Source organism: Phocoena sinus, chromosome 4 (genome assembly GCF_008692025.1).
Source record: "Phocoena sinus isolate mPhoSin1 chromosome 4, mPhoSin1.pri, whole genome shotgun sequence".
In the NCBI taxonomy this organism is placed as follows: Eukaryota; Metazoa; Chordata; class Mammalia; order Artiodactyla; family Phocoenidae; genus Phocoena; species Phocoena sinus.
In genome coordinates, this window is record NC_045766.1 from 136,596,257 (window position 1) to 136,621,224 (window position 24,968).

The 24,968-nt window shown below is 40.8% G+C and overlaps 1 protein-coding gene across 7 annotated transcripts in view; it reads right to left on the minus strand.

Moving 5' to 3' along the window:
* The window catches only part of SETD4 (SET domain containing 4), a 366,008-nt gene that overhangs the window by 113,871 nt on the left and 227,169 nt on the right, over positions 1-24,968 (minus strand). Inside the window, exon 15 of one of the 7 annotated variants that reach the window (XR_004349709.1) lies at positions 3,597-3,838. The exons of the other annotated variants lie outside the window; for them this stretch is intronic. The gene's annotated coding sequence lies outside the window, so the exon portion shown is untranslated. Of the gene's footprint in view, positions 1-3,596; positions 3,839-24,968 lie in introns of those variants that run through there. 7 annotated transcript variants of the gene reach the window in all.

The following is a 24,968-nucleotide window of genomic DNA, read 5'->3' on the forward strand; positions in this document are numbered from 1 at the left end:
ATAGTAGACATAGTGCGTTTTTCCAAAACACTTTATCTATACTTTTTTAAATGTCCATGATAGATGATACACTGGTACATTTTTGCTCCTACAAGTGAATCACCAAACTCTGAGATGATGAATAAATGACCCCCCATTTCTTTGGTACATCCACCTCTGGCCAGGTTCTCCACCTGTTCCCAGGTACCCAGAACCAGCTTAATCTCACTCAACAAAAAGTTTGGTTGAACCAAGAATGTTTTTATCTCTCTGCCATCCAACATGTAAGCCTGACTCTTGTCCTTCATTTCAACCTTTGGCCATATCTGAAGACCTAATCTACCTTTTAACACAGTTCCCTGTGTAAAACACCCAAAATAAACAATCTCCTGCCAGTTCTCAGTGTTAAAATCTTTACCCACTTTGTATCAATTTGTTGATTCATTTGTCAATAACATGTGGATTCAAAGAGACCATAAGTCGAATCAGGTCCCCACCCCTCCAAACATAACTATACACAGAAAAATCCTGCGTGATACAGTCTATAAGATGGATATTAGTTTTGGCTCCCTAATCTAGCTTCAAAAAAGAATTCACCTTGAAATAACAAAGGCCAACTTTGCAGATCACGGCAGTTTTATAAAGCACTATTGCAATCATTATCTCACTTGATCCTCACAAGAACTCTATGAAGTCGACAAAGCAGGCATGATCCTTATTTTAAGGATTATGAAATTAGGACCCAGAGAGGTTAATTACCCTCCAAACAGCCCCCTGCTGGTAAGTGGCAGAGTCCCAACAGTGCCATGGTTCCAGCACATCACACAGACTCAGAAAACCCCGATTAATTTCATCTTAAGCACAACATACAGGACTTATTAGAGCAGTATTACCAGCTATCGTAGGGATAAATATCTCTTGAAATTTTAAGCCTTCTGAATGTGGTACCCAGTTATTACAAAGCTCCGGCTCCTTCTAACAGTGTTTCACCCTGTTGTGCTTAAACTTCTCTGTCTTTCCACAGGTTCATAGGGCTCTTCTTCATCGGTTTTTATTGTAAGTTTTACAAATATCTGATCATGTTAAAATGGTTGGGTGGCACTCCTTTAATGGTCAGTCAGTGATGTGAAACTATCCTGACTGTAATAAGTGACGTCTCTGCAGGATTGACCCTGCAATTACTCAACAACCTTCCCTCATTCTATTAGATCCTGTCTTTATTTTACATTTTCATATTTTGTTCATCATAGATTTTTATACTAACTTTTATTTTTTTAAAGATTGCACCACAATGTCATTTGTCTTGATTACTGAGCTTTGTGGCACCCCCTTAAATTTCATGCCAGGACCAATTGCCTCACTTACCTCACCCAAGCCCCAGTCCTGTTTATTTGAAATCCTGCCTTTTCTGGTCAAAAGCAGTTCGGTATTCCAGGTTACATAGATCTTGATCTTGGCCAGGTTACGTAAGTGCTTTGATCCTCCATCTTGGACTCATGAGAGTATTTAACTCATATGATTGTTTAAAAGATGTTCATGAAAGGTCAGGCATATAGTTAATATAGAAAAAAGTGATAGCTCTTGTTAAAATTATTACCATATTTTCCTTGTTAATTTTTAAAATTTGTAGTGTGGTAAAACACACATAACATCAAATTTACCATCTTAACCACTTTCAAGGGTACACACAGTTCAGTAGTATTCAGTATAACCAACCTCCAGAACTCTTTTCATCTTAAAAGACTGAAACTCAGTACTCATTAAACAGTTTCCTATCACTCCTCCTCCAGCCCCTAGCAACCACCAATCTACTTTCTGTTTCTATGAAATTGACTACTCTAGGTACCTCATTTAAATGGAATCATACAGTATCTGTCCCTTTGTGTCTGCCTTATTTCACTTAGCATAATGTCCTCTTGGGTTCCTCCATGTTGTAACATGTGTCAGAATTCCTTTCCTTTTTAAGACTGAATAATGTTCCATTTTATGTATAGACCACATTTTGGTCATCCATTTATCTATCGATGGACATTTGGATTACGTTCACCTATTGCCTATTGTGAATAATGCTGCTATGAACATGATGAAAACATATTACTATAATTTTTATTCTTGTCTTTTTATTTTCTCCACTATATCTGACACTGCACAGAATGAGGGCTTGTCTACAGAGTGAAGGATAAAACCACCCTGGAATCATTCTGATACAACCTTGGTGCTAGCCTAGCTTCAGAAAGGTGCAATCTGCAGGACTCAAACATAGTAACTTTTCATCATTTAGTGATTGAGGCTAAAGTGGTGTGAATGTAGTTCTGGACTGATTCAGCCAATGAGTGGAGAGCATAGAACAAATCAGTGTTTCCAATTCCTCTGTCAAATGGAGACACATCCACGGGTATTCCACTGAATCTGTCAGCCAACATCTGTTAGTTACTTTGGCAAAAAACTGTGTTATGTTCAAAAAAATTTTCCCTGATATTCTGCATTTGTATTAAGCTGGTGCCTTCTGAATAATGGATGAATCCCAGGGAAAAATTTTTAATATGTTATCGTCAAAACATAGATTCTTCCAGCTACATTACAAGGGCATTAATAGATGACAGGACTTAGAATTCTCATCTTCTTTCTTTCATTCAAATATATTTTCTTTCATTCAAAGCTACTGAGCACCAAGGAGGAACCAGGCATTTGGCTGGGCACAAAATAACCAAGAATAGCAAATTACAGTCTACCTAGAAACACACACTTAGAGAGATCAACTTAACAGCTTAACATTCTCCCACTTAGGGCCCCCCCCCCCCCCCCACCAGGACAACCACAGCAGAGCAAATCTCTCTCAGAAAACCTGCAGAGAGTATCTCGGGAGCTTGTCACAACTGGTCCTTGGCATTGTCTCTCCTCTGGTCTTCACCAAGTTGGACAGCCATTTCTTCTGATTATCACCTGGGGATGAGTGAATTTTATGGTCTGCTTTCTAGTCAGGAAGAGAATCAATGGGATATATAGAAAGAGAGAAAACAAGCAGCTTTTTAAGGAATTGACCAATGTGATTTTGAGGCCTGGCAAGTCCAAAATCAAGTAGGACGGGCGATAAGGCTGAAGATTAAGGTAAGAGTTGATGTTGCAGTCTTGAGTCCAAAATCTGCAAGGAAGGCAAACAACCTGGAAACTCAAGCAGAATTTCTATGTTGCAATCTGGAGAAAGACAGAATTTCTTCTTCTTCAATAAACCACAGGCTTTGCTCTTAAGGCCTTCAACTGATTGGATGAGGTCCACCCACATTATGGAGGGTAATCTGCTTTACACAAAGCCTACTGATTTAAATGTTAATCATATCTAAAACATACCTTTATATTGACTTCTAGACTGGTGTCTGACCAGACAACTGGGCTCCCTAGCCCAGCCAAGATCATACATAATATTAATCATCACAGTATATCTCTTTTTTTAAAAAGAGTCAATAATTAGAACACAAACTATTCAATTAAAAAATGATCAAAAGATTTGAACACACAATTCACTCACAAATATATACAGGTGGCAAAGAATCGCATGTAAAGAGGTATAGCATCATTAGGTAAATGAAAATTAAAAGGCATTTTTAAGTCCAGTTTTTAAAAATCCCACTTCAACTTTAGTTCATATGAAATGGATTGAGACTTACCATGTGAGGTGACCCATGCATCTACAGACACCTCATTTGCTTTATTCAGTTAATGCTTTAACATGACCCTAGCAATTAAACACTTCTTAGCAGGAAAGTGTTAATACTGGATTTCCGCTTTTGCCATCTGTACAAAACCAACATCCTCCTCCTCTGTATTTTAGTTTCATTATTTGTGCAGCAGCAAACTTTTTCTGTAAAAAGCCATACAATAAATGTTTTAGGTTTTGTGGACCAGAAGGTCTCTGTTGCAAATACTCACCTCCGACTTTTCACTGTAACATGAAAGCAGCCATAGAGACAAGGTATAAATAAAGGAGCATGGCCGTGTTCCAATAAAACTTTCCTTACAAAACTAGGTGGTGGGCTAAGTTTGGCCAGCTGACCTTTATTTGCTGACCCTTACTCTATACAACAGCCCATTCTGTTTTACTTCCTGACATTAGAAATTCAGAGTGAAATGATATATTTGCGAGATGCCTGATCATTGTCAAATTAATTGCAGGGAAACATTTTGTAAGGAAGATATAGTCAACCAAAACAACAACACAATCAGAGTTCCCCTCTCAGCACTTGTGATGTCATAATACAATAAGAAATATATATTTTGGTCTTTATCTCTAGCTCCCAGTCAGAGCTCCTAAAACCTTTGTGATTTCCTGAGCAATGTAGAGGCTAGGAGCACCTTTTGTGCTAATATTTAGTCTCTGATTCTGATTCCTGCTGTAGAGCTCCTAAATCCCTTGGAATTTACTAAGTGATAGAAGCATCTCTTGTTCTAATGAGGCAACTCTTGGTGGGTTCCTGGATGGCTTCAAGATGAAGGCTGGTCACCAGAAAGAGCTAGCCGTGATGAGAAGCATGGAACTTTCAGCCCTACCTCCCCACACTCCAGGACTGAGTTAACAACTGATCATGCCGAGGTGATGAAGCCTTCATGAAAATCCCTTAAGTATGGGGTTCCAAGAGCCCCAGGATGGTGAACATCCACATGCCAGGAGGATAATGTGCCTGGAAAGGGCATGCGAGTTTCGCACACTTTTCCACATACCGTGCCCTAAGCATCTTTCACATGGCTGTGCCTGAGTTGTATCCTTTTATAATGAATCAGTAGTCTAGCAAGTAACGTATTTCTCCAGAGTTCTGTGAGATTTTCTAGCAAATTATCAAGCTCAGAAGGGGGTCATGGGAACCTCTGATTTATAGCTGGTTAGCTCGAAGCACAAGTGACAACCTGGACTTGCAGTTGGCATCTTAAGTTGGGGTGGGGGGGGGAAAAGTCTTGTGGGATCTGAATTGAATTGTAGGACACCCAGCTGGTGGTGGAGATTGGTCAGTGTGGGGAAAAAGCACTCACACTCACACAAATTTAGTGGCCAGAAGTGAAGTGCGAGAGTAAAGGAAAACAGTTTTCCCTAGACAGCGCCATGCCACATGGAAACTCTCGGTGACATCACTAACAGGTCCTAAGTGCCTGGCACAGAAGAGATGTTCAAATAAAGTTGAATATCATTATTATTAGAACTACATAAGTAAAGTGTGAGTAGCTGAAGTTGTTATAACTACCATTACTAAAGCAAGCTACAAGATACTTTTTAACTGACCTCATGTCATAGTTTATGGATCACGAATTGCCAACTTTCTTTTCAGGGTATAAAGCTGAGGCCTGGACGATTAGAAATAGTCCCAGGTGCCAGGAATTAGAGGTAAGAGGAGGAATTGGTATAACCAGGTTTGGAAGCCCTTGCCAAGGGCAGGCATGTTGTAGCTGCCTTTCACAGCTATTAGAGTTTTTTTGTTTTTTGTTTTTGAACAAAATGGCACACAAGTTTCTTGGAATTTAGGCTATTTTGCCTAATAACAACAAATTTTATTGCAGCAATTTGAGACTAATTCATCCCTTAACTTCAAATCTCTCCTAGTTCACTTAGAAGTTTCTAATGTGGAGGCAACAACATTTCAGTGGAAAGGGCATATGCTCTGGGGAGCCAAAGAGATTTAGGTTCAGGTCCTCCTCTCTCATTACTTGCCTGCTGTGTGATTCTGGGGGAGTTATTTGACCTCTCTGAGTTCCAGTTCACTCACCTATGAAATGTGAATAATGATACCTACCATAGAGAGATTTGTGAGTGTTATGAATTGAAGTGTGTCCCCAAAAAAGATATACTGACTTCTTAAGCCCCAGTACTTGTAATGTGACCTTATTTGGGGATCGGGTCTTTACAGAGGAAACTGAGTTAAGATGAGGTCATTAGAGTGGATCCTAACCCAATATAACTGGTGTCCTATGGAAAAGGAAAATTTGGACATAGAGATAGATACACATAGAGGGAAGATGATGCGCAGGGATGGAGACAGAGATTGGAATTACGTTGCCACGAACCAAGGAAAGTCTGGGGCTACCAGAAGCTGGAAGAGGCCAGGAAGCATCCTGCCCTAGAAGTTTCAGAGGGAGCACAGCCTGCCCACATCTTGATTTTGGACTTCTGGCCCCTGGAACCAAGAGACGATAAACTTCTGTTGTTCTAAACCACTCAGCTTGCAGTACTCTGTTAAGGCAGACCTATAGCAAACTACTACATTTAGAATTCAATAATCATGGAAAGGAAGTGCATGGCTCAATGCCTGATCTGTAATAGATGTTCAAAAACTTGGTTGAAGAAAGAAACATTCTTTTCAAAGTCCAGTTCCCATATTGAACCCTTACTTTAGGCTGTACTAGGATACTTAGCATATGTTCACATTTATAATTCTTACAATAACCCTATACAATATGGGGACTGATCAGTCCCACCCACTTTAGAGATGATGGAACCACAGCCTTAGGAGGTTAACTTGCCCAAGGTGAACAGCTAGGAAGTGGACACTGTATGTCACCAACTCATTTAGGGTTAAGTTGCCTAAAGACGGGGTGCCCTGTCTGTAGCAATGTCACTAGAGGAATCAAGTAGTCAGAGCTGTGTAAAAGTCTTTTCCATAGGAAAATGTGATCTAAGTGTTCCATGCTAATCTAAAGCACTCAGTGGCATACATTAACCATAGACTCCTGAGGTCCTATATAACTTAATTCCACTAAAAGGATAGGTCATTGGAAAGGAGATATATGATGGGCATGGAGATGTGCTGCCGACACAGATCCTCCTTCAAAGAAGGGCTTGTTGCCCCAGCTGTCAATTCCTTCAGAGTTGTCTGAGCTGCAGAAAGACCCCACCCGAGGTCACGGACTTCCAGAGCAGTCTATGGAGGAACAAGCGTTTCAGGCCAAAGTCGGCTCCTGTAACCACACTACTCACGCTAGAGCTCCCCCTCTAGGTTGACGGAGGTATTGTCAGGCCTGTACCACAGGTGGGTGTCTCCTGCCCAGTTCTACTTCTCCACTGTTCCTTTTACCTGTTGTTCCTTAAAAATATGCTACACACCAAATCCCACCTCCAAATCTGCTTCCAGAAAACTCACTACGCTTTGCCTCTAACTTTGGCTGGCAAGGAGTGATACTGGCCCAGATATGAAGCTGACAGAGTATCCAGGGAAAGAAAAGATCCTGGTATCCATGTCCTTGTGACTTGAGTCCAGAGGAGGAAATGCAATGAGTTGTGGATGCAGGCCTAAAGTGTATGTAATAAATCTCCACCCCGGTCATGGGCAGATTTGAGGTCCCATTGACTTAAAATGAAGAGACGGAATCTCCATAAAATAACAGCAAAATTAAGTGCTCATCTCCCCAGGGGGAGTCAGAAAGTATCCCTCTGCTGGTTATGGCATCAAATCCCCAAGGCCAGACAAATGCATTTTTTAAAGGAATGTGCAATAAGAACATTGAAAACTGATATTTCGAATCATACAGATCAATTCCAAAAATCATACATGCTTGGCTTGGCTAAGAAAAGCCCATCCAAATGGCACTTCAGGCTATTACAGTTATGGGGGGAAAAAAGATATATAAAAGTCTTATGATTTGCGCACAAAGACCCTTGGCTAGTAGTAATTGTTTCATAAATATGTTTTTTTTTCACATTTCCACCAAATCAAGGTCAAATTAAGCTAAGTAAAAGGGAGGAGGGGAAAGGAATAAATTGTTCCATGAAAATTTTTGAGCTGATTAAAAATTTACAGAGAAAGGAATCCATTCCAAGCACAGTCATGCCATATCTCCTGCATAAAGGGAGCCTGGTTACTTAACTCTAAACCCTGCCTTTCGGGCTATCTGATTACCCCTTATCAGGGGCCATTAGTGTCTGATAATAGCAACCAATCCCTTGTTTGGTCAGCCTTAATTTCCTTAAAGAAAAATCTCCTGCTTTGGCATGCAACGCCTCCCCTTGTCCACCCAATGGAGTAATGCAAGAAATAAAGATATACTTTAAGATCTGGCACCAAAAGGCAAGTCACTTCCTGCCTATCCACAAACATACTTTTCCATGTTCCTGTCACCAAGCAGTAGCATCTTCTTGTCCCAGGCTTTTGAACAGAGAAATGAAATAGCATGCAATATGTATTATGATAATTACAAAATATGTAGAATGCACGTCAACAGGACTGTAGAAATCTTTTAGCCCAGCCTCTTCCTTTTATGAGTGAGGAAACAGAAGCCCATAGCCTCATAGGGCAGTAAAGGTCAAGTCTAGATTTCTGATTCCCAAACCAGACTTATTTCCACTAAGACAAGTCATGACCCTCATCATGTCAAGTTTTCTACAATATGACGTACGCAGAAAACAAACTATTCAGCCTGATTCATTCCAGGAATGTCATCTCACCTTTGCCATTGTGTGTCTTATGGCATTTATAAACATTTTAAAGAGAATTCTGACTAATTGGGATCCACCACCAACGAATAATGGCTAGAGGGGGGAAATCACCTTTGAAATGAAAAGTCCATGGGGCTATTGACCTCTGGTTTAAAAATGCAGTCTTTCCCAGTTTCCACAAAGGAGAAAACAAGATATAAAAAAGAAGATATAGAAAAGGGGGAACCGCACAAGAAGAGTGAAACTATGATTGGCAGGCAAACTATTACCAGAATATGGAAGCAGTGATGCTAATATGACAGGCAAAGCCAACAGCTGCTCCACTGGAGCTCAGACGCTCATTCTGCCTCTGCACTCAGAAACCAAGTTCTGTATGCAACAGAAAACAACTCAGCCATCCCCATGTTGTGTGGACGCGAGATTTTAGGTAGTCATAATCCCTTCAGAGCCTCACTTTATACTTTATTCTGAAGAAGGAAACTAAGCAAATGACTTGGGGACGGCAGAAAAGGGGTGACCAGTGAGGGTGCCTTCATGCTGGCAGGGGCAGTGCCAACTGCTGACATGAGTCAAGAACTTCAGTAGGAGGAGATGTGCGCATCATACTTTTTCATACCTTCTGCCAGTTCAAAGTGTCAGGAAAGCAAATGGTAAAGAGAGGATCCCACTTAGCAGAGATCTGGGAGAAAGAACCAAAATGCGGAGTGCAAATTAAGTTGACAAAATCCAAAGGGTTGCTGGTGAGACCCAGAAGAATGTTAAGACACCAACAACATTGGCCATCTGAAATCAAATATCTGCTTCATGTCTGGTAAAGGCAGACTGCATCACGTAGAAAACTGAAACTGTGATGAAGAGAAGAGTTGGGTGCTCTGGATGAAAGCAAAGAGATAAGGAGATAAAAATGAAGACCAAGAAGATGGCAGATCCCCAGAACTGACACTGTCAACTTAAATACCATGAATTCTTGAGGAGGTATTTCAGCCAGAAAGGCTGAAAGGAAAGTTTTGATTTAAAATAATTTACAAAAAATGTTAGAGTTCAAAAAACACCTGAGTATGTGGAGGAAAAGGGTTCATTCACCACATTCCAACCTAAATTGATGAGAGCAGCCCCCATCAACACACATTCTGACAACTCTTAAATCATATAAATGGAGAAAAAGAGCATATAAGCATTCAGGCAGGGGCGGTGGGGGAAAGGAAAGAAAAAGAAGTAATCTACAACAGAACAAAAATTAAAGCAGCTTCAGGTATCCCTTCCATAACACTGAAAACAAACAGAAAATGCAACTACAGTTCTGTCTAAATTTAAACTGGACAAAAAGATTAAGAGAAATACACCGAATAATCAAGAACTGATTCAAAAAATTAAGATTTTGTGACCTAAAAGGACTGGTGGCGAACACTGAAATTCATTAAAGACGATCCAAATAAAGATTATAAAAGTTCTGATCAAACTAAAAATAAATGTAAAATACCTCTTAAAAATAAGGAATAGTAAAAAGAAAAAAAAATACTCATTGAATATCAATAATCCAAATCTAAAAACACAGGTTATATTTTTTAAATCTCAGAAATGAGAAAGGGGAATAAAAACACATTAAATCTCTTACTTGGCACAGAAAGTTTTTTTAAATATTATCTCATTCTTAATTTTATTATAGAAATACATATTTTAAATTTTTTTAACTTAAAGAGCCACGAGTAAAATTTAAACTAGAGTACATTAACTCAAAATCACGGAGAATGTAAAGGTAAAAAATAAGAACAGAAAAAGAACTCAAAAAAAAAAAACCCAGAAAACAATAAAAAGAAGGAAAAACTCTTCGAAAAAAACATAAATATCATGGCAAAAATAAATAAAAACATTAAAGGATGATCCAATTGGATTTTAAAAAATCAAACATATTCTGCTCTCAAGAGATATGCTGAAATAAAATGAACAGGAAAATTTAAAAGAAAAAGAGAGAGCAGAAAGATTTATTACAGTAATTTTTAAGGTAGACTTTAAAATGTAGGAAACTATGGAAATTATGACAAAGTTGAATATTAAGAAGATTATTAAACAGTACAAGGACTGGAATTTTATATCAATAAAGATGGAATCCAAAATGAATACACAACCATAATAAACATCTGTTGACTACTAGAGCGTCATAATATGAAGCAAAAATAATAAGAAATGAGTGATAATATTTAAGCAAAAGAGGAAGCCACTACATAGAAATTAATAAGCACGCTCTTAAATAACCTTGAATGAGAAATTAAACCAACAAGTGGAGTTTTTTTAAATGAGTAATATTTTAAAACTTTTGAGGTAGGATCAAATAGTACTCATAGGAAAGTTCACATTTAAATTCTCTTAGTATTAAAAAAAAAAAAAAAAAGTAAAAGAACTAGCCCTCAGTGCAAAACCCAGGCATATCTATAGGATGCAGAAAAAATGTTTAATACTAGTTTTGTTAAACCATAGAATTAATAGGTAAATCCTGAAACAGATTTTTTGGAAAATGTAAACAAATACACACACATTTCTAGTCACTCAAAACAAGAAAATAAAATCAGAAATTGAAAATATACCTATAGAAATGAAAAAATATAGAAATGACCCCAAATGCAAAGAAGGTTTAAAAATATAAAAGCATAGTTTGTATAGTTCTGTGCTAATCTCCTTGAAAATCTTCAAGAAATGGCAGATTATTTTAAGAAAAGAAAATAAAAGCAAAAACATCTCACTCACTCAGATAAACCAAAACTATAGAAACGCTGGGAAAGTGACAACTTACTTCCAAGAGGTTATAACCCATAACAGGCTTTTTAGATATACTCTTAAATAAGGAATAGATTATTTTTATAATGTATAAATCATGTCAGAGCATAGAAATTATAGAAAGCTTGCCACCAACACCATTTATACAACTGGTCTAATTCTGAACAAAACCAGAAAAGAGAGAAAAGAGACAAACCAAAAAAAAAAGAAAGAAAAAAAATCCTATAGACTGATCTTATAAACATAGACACAAAAATTCTAAATCAAATACCACAAGAGAATTTCACATTATTTTAGAAGAATGACCCACCTAAAAATATTTACATAAGGAATCCATGGGCCATTTAATATTAGGCATTGTATTAATATAATAAGACACATCAGGGCCAATTTGGAAAACGGTGTGATACTCTCAACTCTATCCAAAGAGTTTCTAAAGTCAGCTGTTCACGTACTATCTAGATATTGAAGGGTAAAAAGTAATTTCCAGATAGCCAGATAATTCTTTAAGAAAAAGATCAAAGTCCAAACTATCCAGCTATCTGGGATTAAATATTCATTAATTCAAATAGAATATTCCTTGAGAAAGAGAAATATTATGCTACAAGCCATTTCCTCAATATTATGAGCAATAGGAACTCCCAAATCCAACCAAGAAGGACCTCCAGAGCCTCAACCTGGCTGTCATTTGACACAGTCATTTGCCCCTTTGTAGGTCATTTACTTCTTGTCCATCTCCCTCCATGACTCAGCTATACTACCCCTAGACACACTTGTATTTCATCTCCTCTTCATCCCCTGCAGGAACTTACTGGTAACACCCTCTTCCCTCATGGCCCTAGTTCTATCAGAACTCTCCATCCTGATTATTTCCTATCTGCCTCCTCTGAGACCACAGACTCCTGGGGCCCTGTGCTGTGTCACCATGTAATTTCACTACCCAACCACACAACACAGAGTAGGCACTCAATCCATTTTGATTCTTTGTTCAATTAATCAATCCAAAAATTTGCAAGTACATATCTATATTGATTTCTGTGTAGCAAAACAATTCTAAACTAATAACTGAGTCCTATTTCCCTCCAACAAATGGGTCCAAAACTCTCACGCGCTCATACATACACACATACACCTCGCAAGTTTTAAGGCCTGATTCCAACTTTGCACTTGAAGTTTTAAGATTTGCCACAGGAATCTGGGGAACAAAAGCTAAAAATCAGTCTGCTGTCATTTTTCTTCCTGGTTTGGTTTCATCTGTGTAGACAATGAGAAAACACAACTAAGCTAATCCAAGTTTCCCACTTCAGTTACCCGTTGGGAAGGGGTGATCTCCCAATGAAACTCTAACCCAGAGAATTTAGTTTCCTCGGCTAACGGCCTGAACATCTCTCCTTCGTCAAATCCAAACAGACATCCCTCTCTTTCATGGGGAGGGATAAATTGGGAATTTGGGATAAACAGATACATACTACTGTATTAAACAACAAGGACCTACCATATGGTACAGGGAACTATATTCAGTATCTTGTAAGAACCTATAATGGAAAAGAATCTGAAAACGAATATATATATATATATATATAAAAAAATATAACTGAATCACTTTGCTGTACACCTTAAACATTGCAAATAAACTATACTTCGATTAAAAAAAATTCCCTCTCTCATAAAAAGGCAACTTGCTATTTTTTTACATTTCCTGTACCAAGTTATACTTATGAAGACCATACTAACATGGCCAGGTCCCACCCATTAACCAATTTGCCAGTCTTCATGGGAATAGAAACACTAAGAATCCTAACTATTGAACTAACTGGGAGAAAAAAAGACTGCCCTGCTTCATTTTTCCAACTCCAAAATTATAGATAAAACCCCCAGAATCCACCACGGAATTGGCTGAAATAATAATAGAAAATTCATTTTTGTGTGCCTTGATGCATTTTGAGTCTAGGGTTCTAAAGAGTTTGTCACTCTGATCTCTAATTGGGCTTTGAAATGGATATTTTTAAAGAATCAAGACAATCTTAAAAGTTCAGTTAGATGGAAGGGAGGCGGATGCAGCCTAGGTGGATACTAGCGGGTAGTCTGAAGAAAGGATGCAGCAGACAGACAAGACTAGCATTAACAACAGGACCACATTCGCATCGCACAACAGGAAGAGGAGGTTGGCACTGGTTCCAGAAACCTGAGCTATGAAGTCGGCAAATCCAAATTATTCAGTACAAATCCCCATTTTCAAAAGATGGGCCAGGTCCATAAATATACCCACAGTCCCGTCTACTCAATGCACAGTTGCCTACCTAAATATTTTAGATGTAGGAAGTAGAGCATCTACTGAGTGAAAAAGCAATTTTTACCCATCTTCTTATATCACAAAGCAATTATTGCTCAGTCACCACTTAATTTGTTCTGACAACCTAATGTCAGATAATACCAAAGAAAACAAATGAAAAATAGAAAGAATAGTTAAGTCTCCTATATGATATATGTTTATGCCAAAAAAGATTAGTTAAAAATCCATCTTCCTCCACCTGAATCCAGAGAATGTTTAAGGGAACTGTCAGTAAAATCATTACTAATGAAGTACCAGACTATGTAACACAATGGTTAGAAAGGAAATTTAAAAGATAAATGCAATTGCAGATGTCACAAATTTTCCATTAACGAATGAAGATGCTGGGAGAGTTCACATTTTTGGAACAGCCTATGAACATCGCAAGTATTCAAAGCATCAAATCTTATTCGATCCGGTATTCTCATCCAACTCTCAGCCTTCTCCCTGTGCTCAGACTCCTCCTACTGTGTTTCGGCATTTGACCTTCCTTATAAAAAATTGGGAAGGAAACTATTACAATCCACTATCCCCAACAACCAAACACCGAACCTACTTTCTTGGCTAGCATTGTCTGTGGTATTGATAAACAATCCATCTTTCAATTACAAACCATCTTCACTCACCCAATTCTCGAGGCATCTCAAAATCCCACCAAGGAGCCCACAGGAAGATAGCTTTGCTCATGAAAAGGATGGGGCTTGAGCTAAAGATGAACACCCAACTGTACATCTGGACGGTAGGTTCTGGCATGGGAAGTTGAGAGCAGAGCAATTCACAAAGATGGCATGGAAAAGTAAAGAAAGGAGCAAGAGTGAGTGCTGGTAGTGTGGCAGTTTTCAAAGTAGGTTTCAAATGATTAATCTCTGCCAAAGGACATTCCCATCCATGCCTTTCATCTAGTAACTTGATCTTTTTCAATGGAGGAGAAACTTTATCTTCTTCCAAAGAACAATGGGGAGATAACTCAGAGGGAAGAAAGAACAAGAATTCACTGTCCCCTAAGACTTCTTCTAGAACATTTTAATCTCAGTTTCTTTTTACTGCCCACATCAACTTGAGAAACCAAATGAACTTCCATGGCTCAGCCCACCCTGGACTCTCCTTTCTCCTGAAGTCCAGGCAATGGCCAGCATTGCTTGGTGCTAATAGGAGGAGCAACTGTATCTCCCTCTTGGGCTAACAAATGAATGAGTGACTGAGAATTGGTTGGCTCAGTAGTTACCATTCCTGAAAAATACCTTAAAAACAAAAACAAAAACTCAAGAAAGAAACTAATGAAAACCTTCATGGTGAGGTACTATAAACTTTTAACCAGTTCAAAGACTAATTTTTTTAGAGTTGCACCAAAAGTCAAAACTAGAATCACCACATTTCTAAGATTGTTTAGAGATACCCCAAAGGTGTGCCAACCCTACAGCTTGGACTTCACCTCTGAGTCCACATGAATCATATACCTGTTGTACTGAGTTTTTTCTTATAGTTCTTGTTTCAGTGATGGGCAATTAGGACTATTTTGCTTTGAGCAAAACGCATAAAGCTAAAAAAGTCAACTCAGTTATGCAGATGGGAGGGAACTCTGCCAGGTACTGAGACCTACATCTAGACTAAGACTTAGATGCAAAGAGAGCCAAAGCTTTTCACTATGCACTCCTTCCTCCAGGAATCCAACCTGTGCCCGTGCCAGGGGGTCCAAAAGCTCACGGAGATAGAAGGATGCAAGGCTTGGGGTGACAAAATCCATGCCTAGCCAGGGGCAGGGCAGGACTTGAATCTCAGTGGGGAATTAGTGCACAGACCAGGAGCTGAGGAAGAAGACTCATCAATGACCGCTCACCCAAGCTTTTGTGAGTGAAATAAAATAAGGCTGCAGGTTGCACGTGGGGTAGGCAGGACACCTGGGTCTCACCAGACCCAGGGTAGAAGGAAAAGGAAGTCATTCCAAGCCCCTTTCACCAGTGGAAATGGGCTGTTCAGTACATTGGTTAGAAGAGGCTCGAAGACTGGGCAGGACTAAGGCTGCAGCAGATGGGATTCAGCACATACGTCTGGTCCAGGCTGGGATGGACACAATCATGATGAATCAGAAACACGGAAGCAGCCTGGGAAAGCACTTGTGCGATCCACTTCATAATCAATGCAGAAGTTTTGCAGCCCCCGTGCCTGAAAGCAGCACTTCAATTACTAGAGCTGCCAGTGAGCTGAGTCACACGTTAAGTGATGCATTTGCCATGGAATAGAAATCACCTCAAAGTACATAATCCTTTCATTCCTCAAACACTCTCTGAGCATGAGTGGGAGAGATGCTGGAGTCTGAAGACGAGAATGTGGTCAGTGTGAAGACATCCCTCCCCACGGCTTGTGGAGGGACCACAGAAAGTTTAAGCCCCAAACATCCTCTTCTTTATACTTAACAAGGGAATCTTGGCTTGAGGGTCAAAGTTGACATTGACAACAGCTTTCCCAACGTTTTCTTTGTTTTGTTTTGTTTACCAAGACTTATCGTCATAGCTGTCAGATTCACCCTACAGGGAGTTTTTCTGCTTGTTTGTTTGTTTGACTAAGTGGATTTCATAATGTATTTAATACAGAGTGTGCTAAGGACATGCCGAGGTTTCAGGATCTGATATATGTGATAACACTTTGGAACTACAGAATCAGTAAGAACATTTCTACTCAACACTCGATGCCGTTTTCACATAGCTGACGTGTACACAAACGGAGCTGTGCAGGACACTTCATGCTTTCTCATTATTCTTAGGAGTAACATGAGGCACTATTTCATTAAGTTGAGCAAGACGTGGACCCTTTTCATAGGAAGAAATTTCCTGTCTTTACCACCTATTCATCTTTATACCCCAGATGCACAGTAAGTGTTGAGGATGGAGTATGTGCTCCCGGAGTGATTCCTATTCAACACCAAATGCATTAGATCCCCAGTTGTTTAACTTATAATGTGTCTTAAATATGAACGCACCTAAAACTGGGAATAGATTCCCTCTGCTTAGAACACTTCTGAAACTATAAATTAACATTTAAAATAAATATAACCAAAATGATAAAAAGCCACAAAATTTCAAAGTAAATTCATGTAATATGGCAGGTGATGGTGTGACTATACAAGGGACCGTTGAGGAAGCTGTGGCCTGAGTCTGGACTGTGGCATTCATTATTAGGTGCAAATGAGCTGTGTGGTTCTCCCAACACTTGTCTCAAACTACAATAAGGCTTTGCTGGTACAGCACTAGGTGACAGCCTTGGTCCCTCATGAGGAATCTCATTGTATATGTCCTAGGTCCAGCCCTGTTCTCACATTGGCATCTGATAATTAATATTAAGGTCTCTGCTGTCTTGCCATGCCAGGATCACTTTACCACAAACAGGACCAGGGTGCTCATCACCTTCTAATCATTTAATCAGTTTCACGTAGAGCATCTCCCGGCTGCCTGTAACTTCAGCCCTTCTACTGTTCAAAGGCAGGGTGATGAAATACCTCCCAAAATCAGACTTGGAATTATTGCCCCAGATCACAGTAAGTTCCAAGAATTTATAGAGAGTTTAAGTTCTAAAATCAGCACAGAAGGCAAAAACTAAAGTGTAAAGTACACTTGAATTGTCTTAAATTGCAAATCAAACATGCCTTTATCCAATACAGCCCTATATAGTAATTCTTAGGCTCACTGCAGTTTGAGAACCACTGAAACAGTCTAAAGGGAAGAACACAAGGAAAGTCTTTCCAGGGAAGTCTGGGCATCCAACCATCCATGCGTCAGACAACCACAGTCCCCAGGGATGAATGGGAAATTCTGCAGTGTCCTTGCTCCCCAGGAGAATTCACTCCATTCTTTTCTAGTATCAAGCTTCCCAACCTAACATGCGTCAGTAGATACAGTCACGTTGTGAGGTCTAAACAAGATGATTGTGGAGTCTCATCCCAGGACTGGTGTATAAATTAAGTTGCTAAGTTACACGAGCGTATGCACAATTCTGTTAATTCAACCTTGCATGGTGAGTTGATTGCCTTTTTGTTTCATCCCATAATTGGCTTATGTTAAACATAGTTTCCTGAAATCTTCTTTTTGCAAAATATTAATTCTGTTAAAATGTACACCTCTATATGTATTAGCTGAAAACCAAAATGAATCGTTTTAAAAATCAAGGATTTTATACTGTGCCCAAAGAATCAGGCTGCCATCAGGCTGAGATTCAGGAAATATATATATATATAGTGCACATAAAAGTACCATGTGAAAGAGAGAGAGGAAATAAAAAAGAATACTTGGTTATTTAGATGGAAAGGCTGAAATAAGATAACAGATCTGTTGCCCTTAATCAAACCAAACCAACAGTCAGAATATTTGGTCTGCGTAATTTTCCAGGAAACATTTTAATGTCATGCATTTGGGTCCTCTTAAAGAAATATGGCCTCTACAAATATTCAGTCGTAAGAACCAAAATGAGCGATTTGGTAAAAGATATTGCCCTGGTTATACCCACTCAGTTCTGGCCTCTTGTCCTCAAGAGGATTTTTTCTTATATTAACTGCCTTTGCTCTTTCTAGAGCCACCTGGCTCTGACCATCCCACTCCCATCCAAGCCTGGTCTTCCTCCAACTACCATGCCGCCCCTTGACTCCAGTGATCCCACTAAGAAACCTAGAAGTCTCCCCCTTAACAGCACATCCAAGCAATCACCCAGCCCTGCCATTCGCTCTGGGGAAGAGCCCAGGCAGACCTCTCCTCTGGCTCTGTAGTGCCAGCATCTTGGTCCAGGCCATCAACATCTCCCACCTGAACTATTGAAACACCCTCCGAATTGTGTCCACTCTCATTCCCTACCAATCTGTTCTCCACACAGCAGCAGAATGAGCTGAAAAATGAAATCAATTGTATCCCCTTCTTGACCTTTTTATCTACTGCCCTTTTCTCCCAGAACCATAATGGATTCCCTCCCCCACCTGCCAGCCATGTTCCTCACGATATTGCCCCTGGCACATTCTCCAGCCTCAGCAGGGGCCATTTTCCCCCACTCTCCACATCAGGCCACTCTCAGACTTTCTAAGGCCCCAGCTCTGTGACTTGGCAGGGGCTTCACACCTTCTCAGTCCTTGGCTGGGGTTCCTGTCCCTCCCGGGTAGCCTGTACCTCCAGACTGCTCCCCTTGCGACCTCTCTCCTGGTGTGGTCAGTAGAAAAATGGCACCCCAAAGATGTCTACACCTTAAACTTTGGAATCTGTGAATATGTGACCTTACAGGGCAAAAAGGACCATGCAGATGCAATTAAGAATCTTGAGATGGGGAGATTGCCCTGGATAAACCAGGTGAGCCAGACGTGATCACATAAGTCCTAAAAAGCAGAGAACCTTTCTCATCTGTAGTCAGAGAGAGACACGAAGACAGAAGTGGGTCAGAGAGATGCGATGTTGCTGGCTTTGAAGATGGAAGAAGGAGCCATGAGTCAATGAATGAGGGAAGCTTCTAGAAGCTGGAAAAGGCAAGGATGTGGAACTCCCCCCTGGAGACTCCAGGAGGAATGCAGTCATGACCACAACTTGGCTTTACCCTTGTGAGAGCATGTTGGATTTCTGACCTCCACAACTTTGAGATAATCAATCTGTGTTGTTTGAAGTCACTAAATTTGTGATAATTTGTTAGAGCAGCCATAGGAAACTAACGCACATGCTATTTATGGTATTTTTCATCCCTGTAAGATTAGTAATTATGTGGTGGTTAAAAATCACAGGCTCTGGGGTCATACAGGTAAGGTCAAGCTCTCACTCTTCTTCTCGCCAGCCAGGTGGCTTTAGGCAGTTAACCTAACAAACATGCTAAGCTTCGATTCCCTGATCTGTAAGAAGAGGATGATAGGGCTTCCCTGGTGGCGCAGTGGTTGAGAGTCCGCCTGCCGATGCAGGGGACACGGGTTCGTGCCCCGGTCCGGGAAGATCCCACATGCCGCGGAGCGGCTGTGCCCGTGAGCCATGGCCGCTGAGCCTGCACGTCCGGAGCCTTCATGTCCAGAGCCTGTGCTCCGCAACGGGAGAGGCCACAGCAGTGAGAGGCCCGCGTACCGCAAAAAAAAGAGGATGATAATGCTTGTCTCCAAGGGTAGTCAGGAGAACTCAGTAAGATAATATGAAGAAGTACTTAATATAGTGACTAGCAGAGAGTAAGCCTTCAGTAAGTGGAAGCCACAATGAGTATTATGATTACCAGTTGTGTGATTATTTCTTTTCCCCCACGAGGTTATAAACTCTGCGAAGACAGGCACCATGACTTTAATGAACATTGCTATATTTCCAGGGACAAGCACAGAGCTGGATGGAGTGAGTAGTCAATGTAAAAATGAATGGATGAATGAATGAATGAATGGGTTTATATGTAAACACTTTAGGTTCCAAGAATTACCTAGAGACATAATTCACCCAGTTAGCTCAACAATACATACTGAGCAGCTGCTGTGCACACTGGGCATTGTACCTGGTGCTGATGGACAGAACAGGAAAAACAAAAAGTGTCCCTCATTGTCTATGAGCCCAGACTCTAAGTAGGTACACTCAGGGTGACAGCACTAGACAGCATGGCATGAGGGTCATGAAGGAGACAAAGCCAGGGGACTCCTTAGAGTTATGAAAGAGGAAACGATCTCACCTATCTTGGATGATCTGGGAAGCCTTTCTGGAGGTGGTGAGATGTGAGAGGGTCTTTGAGTCTAGGCAAAGTTTCCACTGGACAAGAGACAAGAAGGAAAATCATTCCAGGGGTGAGTAAATGGCCCTAGCAAAGGTACGGAGACAGGCAGACTGAAGATGTATTTAGTGACTCTGGTAAAGGGTTAATATTGGGGAATAGAAGACATAAGCCTGCAAGAGTTAGTTTGGGCCAGTTTTTAGATGTTTTTGAGCACCAGCTTCCCCTTAAAGGAAAGGTAGGATCAGTAAAGATTTCTGATTCAGGGACTAACACAATGAAACAAGTCTAAGACAATGGTGGGACTGGGCTACACAAACAGCTGGCCTACCTGATACACCAAGTGAGGATTCAATTCCTAGTTTTATAAAATGGGGGGAAGGGCTTCCCTGGTGGCACAGTGGTGAAGAATCCACCTGCCAATGCAGGGGACACGGGTTCGAGCCCTGGTCTGGGAAGATGCCACATGCCACAGAGCAACTAAGCCAATGCACCACAATGACTGAGCCTGAGCTCTAGAGCCCACACATCACAGCTACTGAGCCTGTGTGCCACAACTACTGAAGCCCACACACCTAGAGCCCATGCTCTGCAACGAGAGAAGCCACCACAATGAGAAACCCATGCACCACAACAAAGAGTAGCCCCTGCTCGCCACAATTAAGAAAGCCTGCACGCAGCAATGAAGACCCAGTGCAGAGACCTTCAAGATGGCGGAGGAGTAAGACGTGGCGATCACTTTCCTCCCCACAAATACATCAGAAATACAACTACATGTGGAACAACTCCTACGGAACACCTACTGAATGCTGGCAGAAGACCTCAGACCTCCCAAAAGGCAAGAAACTCCCCCACGTACCTGGGGAGGGCAAAAGGAATAAAACAGAGACAAAAGAATAGGGAGGGGACCTGCACCTCTAGGAGGGAGCCGTGAAGGAGGAAAAGTTTCCACATACTAGGGAGACCCTTCACGGGCAGAGACAGGGGGTGGCAGGGGGGAAGCTCTGAGCCACGGAGGAGAGCGCAGCAACAGGGGTGCAGAGGGCAAAGCAGAGACATTCCCGCACAGAGGATTGGTGCCGACCAGCACTCACCAGCCCAAGAGGCTTGCCTGCTCACCCGCTGGGATGGGGAGGGGCTGGTAGCTGAGGCTCCGGCTTCGGAGGTCAGATCCCAGGGAGAGGACTGGGGTTGGCTGCGTGAACACAGCCTGAAAGGGGCTAGTGCACCACAGCTAGCCGGGAGGGAGTCCAGGAAAATCTCTGGACCTGCCTAAGAGGCAAGAGACCATTGTTTCGGGGTGCACGAGGAGAGGGGATACAGAGCGCCGCCTAAACGAGCTCCAGAGATGGGCACGAGCTGCGGTTATCAGCACAGACACCAGAGATGGACATGAGACGCTAAGGCTGCTGCTGCAGCCACCAAGAAGCCCGTGTGCAAGCACAGGCCACTATCCACACCTCACCTCCCGGGAGCCTGCGCAGCCCGCCACTGCCAGGGCCCTGTGATCCAGGGACAACTTCCCCGGGAGAACTCACGGCGTGCCTCAGGCTGGTGCAACGTCATGCCGGCCTCTGCTGCCGCGGGCTCGCCCCGCATCCCATACCCCTCCCTCCCCACGGCCTGAGTGAGCCAGAGCCCCCTAATTAGCTGCTCCTTTAACACCGTCCTGTCTGAGTGGGAACAGACGCCCTGAGGCGACCTACACGCAGAGGCGGGACCAAATCCAAAGCTGAACCCCAGGAGCTGTGGGGACAAAGAAGAGAAAGGGAAATCTCTCCCAGCAGCCGGGGAGCAGTGGATTAAATCTCCACAATCAACTTGATGTACCCTGCCTCTGTGGAATACCTGAACAAATGAACAGCCAGTGAATCATCCCAAACCGAGGCGGTGGACTTTGGGAGCAACTGTAGACTTGGGGTTTGCTTTCTGGATATAATTTGTTTCTGGTTTTATGTTTAGCTTAGGTTAGTGTCTAGAGTTTATTATCATTGGTAGATTTGTTTATTGATTTGATTGCTCTCTTCCTTTTTGTTTTTATATATAGACAGATTTTTTTTTTTCTTTTTGCGAGTGTGTATGTGTATGCTTCTTTGTGTGATTTTGTCTGTATAGCTTTGCTTTCACCATTTCTCCTAGGGTTCTTCTGTCTGTCCATTTTGCTTTTTGGTTTTTTTCTTTAACTATAGTTTTTAATACTTGTTATCATTGGTGGATGTGTTCTTTTGGTTTGGTTGCTCTATTTCTTTCTTTCTTTCTGTTACTTTTTATTTTATTTTAAACAATTTTTTTATTTTTTATTTTCATAACTTATTTTATTTTACTGTATTAATTTTTTTTCTTTCTTTCTCTTTTTCTCCCTTTTCTTCTGAGCCGTGCAGCTGAGTGCCTCTGAGTTGGGAGAGCCAAGTTCAGGACATTGGTCCACCAGAGACCTACCAGCTCCACATAATATCAAACGGCGAAAGATCTCCCACAGATCTCCATCTCAATGCTAAGGTCCAGCTCCACTCAATGACCAGCAAGCTCCACTGCTGAACACTCCATGCCAAACAACTAGCAAGACAGGAACACAACGCCACCCGTTAGCAGAGAGGCTGTCTAAAATTATAATAAGGTCACAGACACCCAAAAAAACACCACCAGACACGGTCCTGCCCACCAGAAAGACAAGATCCAGCCTAATCCAACAGAACACAGGCACCAGTCCCCTACACCAGGAAGCCTACACAACCAACTGAACCAACCGTAGCCACTGGGGACAGACACCAAAAACAAAAGGAACTATGAACGTGCAGCCTGTGAAAAGGAGACCCCAAACACAGTAAGTCAAGCAAGATGAGAAGACAGAGAAACACATAGCAGATGAAGTAGCAAGGCAAAAACCCACCAGACCAAACAAATGAAGAGGAAATAGGCAGTCTACCTGAAAAAGGTTTCAGAGTAATGATAGTAAAGATGATCCAAAATCTTGGAAGTAGAATGGAGAAAATACAAAAAACATTTAACAAGGACCTAGAAGAACAAAAGAGCAAACAAACAATGATAATGAACAACACAAAAAATGAAATTAAAAATTCTCTAGAAGGAATCAATAGAATAACTGAAGCAGAAGAATGGATAAGTGACCTGGAAGATGAAATAGTGGAAGTAACTACCACAGAGCAGAATAAAGAAAAAGTATGAAAAGAATTGAGGACAGTCTAAAAGACCTCTGGGACAACATTAAATGCACCAACATTCGAATTATAGGGGTCCCAGAAGAAGAAGAGGAAAAGAAAGGGACTGAGAAAATATTTGAAGAGATTATAGTTGAAAACTTCTCTAATATGGGAAAGGAAATAGGTAATCAAGTCCAGGAAACACAGAAAGTCCCATACAGGATAAATCCAAGGAGAAACACGCCAAGACACATATTAATCAAACTATGAAAAATAAAATACAAAGAAAAAATATTAAAAGCAGCAAGGGAAAAATAACAAATAACATACAAGGGAATCCCCATAAGGTTAACAGTGGATCTTTCAGCAGAAATTCTGCAAGCCAGAAGGGAGTGGCAGGACATATTTAAAGTGATGAGAGGGAAAAACCTACAACCAAGATTACTCTACCCAGCAAGGATCTCATTCAGATTCGATGGAGAAATTAAAACCTTTACAGACAAGCAAAAGCTAAGAGAATTCAGCACCACCAAACCAGCTTTACAGCAAATGCTCAAGGACTTCTCTAGGTGAGAAACACAAGAGAAGGAAAAGACCTACAATAATAAACCCAAAACAATTAAGAAAATGGTAATAGGAACATATATATGGATAACAACCTTAAATGTAAATGGATTAAATGCTCCAACCAAAAGACAAAGACTGGCTGAATGGATAAAAAAACAAAACCAGTATATATGCTGTCTACAAGAGACTCACATCAGACCTAGGGACACATACAGACTGAAGGTGAAGGGATGGAAAAAGATATTCCATGCAAATGGAATCAAAAGAAAGCTGGAGTAGCAATTCTCATATCAGAAAAAATAGACTTTAAAATAAAGACTCTTACAAGAGACAAAGAAGGACACTACATAATGGACAAGGGATCAATCCAAGAAGAAGATATAACAATTGTAAATATTTAGGCACCCAACATTGAGGAGCACCTCAACACATAAGGCAAATGCTAACAGCCATAAAAGGGGATATCGACAGTAACACAATCACAGCAGGGGACTTTAAGACCCCACTTTCATCATTGGACAGAGCATCGAAAATGAAAATAAATAAGGAAACTCAACCTTTAAATGATACATAAAACAATATGGACTTAATTGATATTTATAGGACATTCCAACCAAAAACAACAGAATACACTTTCTTCTCAAGTGCTCATGGAACATCCTCCAGGAGAGATCATATCTTGGGTCACAAATCAAGCCTTGGTAAATTTAAGAAAATTGAAATCGTATCGAGTATCTTTTCTGACCACAACGCTACGAGACTAGGTATCAATTACAGGAAAAATCTGTAAAAATACAAAGACATGGAGGCTAAACAATACACTACTGAATAACCAAGAGATCACTGAAGAATTCAAAGAAGAAATCAAAAAATACCTAGAAACAAATGAAAATGCAAACACAATGACCCAAAACCAATGGGATGCAGCAAAAGCAGTTCTAGGAGGGAAGTTTATAGCAATACAATCCCACCTCAAGAAACAAGAAACATCTCAAATAAACAACCTGACCTTACACCTAAAGCAATTAGAGAAAGAAGAACAAAAAAACCCAGG